The sequence below is a fragment of the Myotis brandtii genome, unplaced genomic scaffold (genome assembly GCF_000412655.1).
Source record: "Myotis brandtii unplaced genomic scaffold, ASM41265v1 scaffold259, whole genome shotgun sequence".
Taxonomy (NCBI): Eukaryota; Metazoa; Chordata; class Mammalia; order Chiroptera; family Vespertilionidae; genus Myotis; species Myotis brandtii.
This window is the reverse complement of record NW_005359840.1, coordinates 2,528,468-2,528,974: the sequence shown is the minus strand read 5'-3', so window position 1 is coordinate 2,528,974 and position 507 is coordinate 2,528,468.

Sequence of the window (507 nt, the reverse complement as noted above, 5' to 3'; positions counted from 1 at the left end):
CTTGTTTTGAGGCAAACCATTCAGAGACCCAATTTTCCACTTCTTCGTACGTTTTGAAGTGCTGCTCAGAAAGTGTGTGTGCCATCAATAGGAACAAGTGGTAATCTGAAGGAGTAAGGTCTGGTGAATATGGCGGGTGGGTTAATACTTCCCAGACAAGATCTTTTAACGTTTCTTTAACTGGTTTTGAAGTGTGTGATGGTGTGTCATCATGAAGCAAAATTACTTTGCCGTGTCTTCTGGCACATTCTGGTCATTTTACGATCAAAGCGTGATTCAAATTGATTATTTGATGTCGGTAGTGATCAGTATTAACGGTTTCACCTGGTTTAGAAGCTCATAATACACCACACTTTCCTGATCCCACCAAACGCAGAGCATTGTCTTCTTTCCTAAGCGATTTGGCCTTGCCGTCAATGTTGATGGTTGACCTGGATCAACCCATGATTTTGTGCTTTTGGGATTCTCAAAATAAATCCGCTTTTCATGATTAGTCACAATTCGATG